The sequence below is a fragment of the Penaeus monodon genome, chromosome 32 (assembly GCF_015228065.2).
Source record: "Penaeus monodon isolate SGIC_2016 chromosome 32, NSTDA_Pmon_1, whole genome shotgun sequence".
Classification (NCBI taxonomy): domain Eukaryota; kingdom Metazoa; phylum Arthropoda; class Malacostraca; order Decapoda; family Penaeidae; genus Penaeus; species Penaeus monodon.
In genome coordinates, this window is record NC_051417.1 from 12,604,102 (window position 1) to 12,604,471 (window position 370).

The 370-nt window shown below is 30.3% G+C and overlaps 1 protein-coding gene across 1 annotated transcript in view; it reads left to right on the forward strand.

The window, feature by feature from the left end:
- The window catches only part of LOC119593500 (neuronal acetylcholine receptor subunit alpha-7-like), a 113,209-nt gene that overhangs the window by 78,723 nt on the left and 34,116 nt on the right, over positions 1-370 (forward strand). The gene's annotated exons all lie outside the window — the stretch shown is intronic.

A 370-nucleotide genomic window follows, 5' to 3' on the forward strand; every position in this document is an offset into this window, starting at 1 on the left:
AGGGCAATATGCATTAACGAAAACAGTCGAGACTGTTTAATATGGCTAAGAATTTTTGAGAAGAAAACAGTCTCCCATTAAGGGAAAAAAGATAAAGTCGCTCATTAAGAAAATCGCCATAATTAGTAAAGCTCACACAGACATTTTTTTTTTTTTACGCTTGGAGAAGAAACCCATTATTTAGTCTGATTTTCATATATTTTTTTAGTTTTGATTTGCTGTCATATGTAGGTAGCTTTTGTGTTTTGATAAAACGATTTAGATTTTTTTTTTTCCATGGTGCATTACTTAACGAAGCTAAAATAAAAAAAAATAAGAGAGCGTGTGTGTACCTTTTTCGAAAAACATAGCGTGATTGCATATATAACTT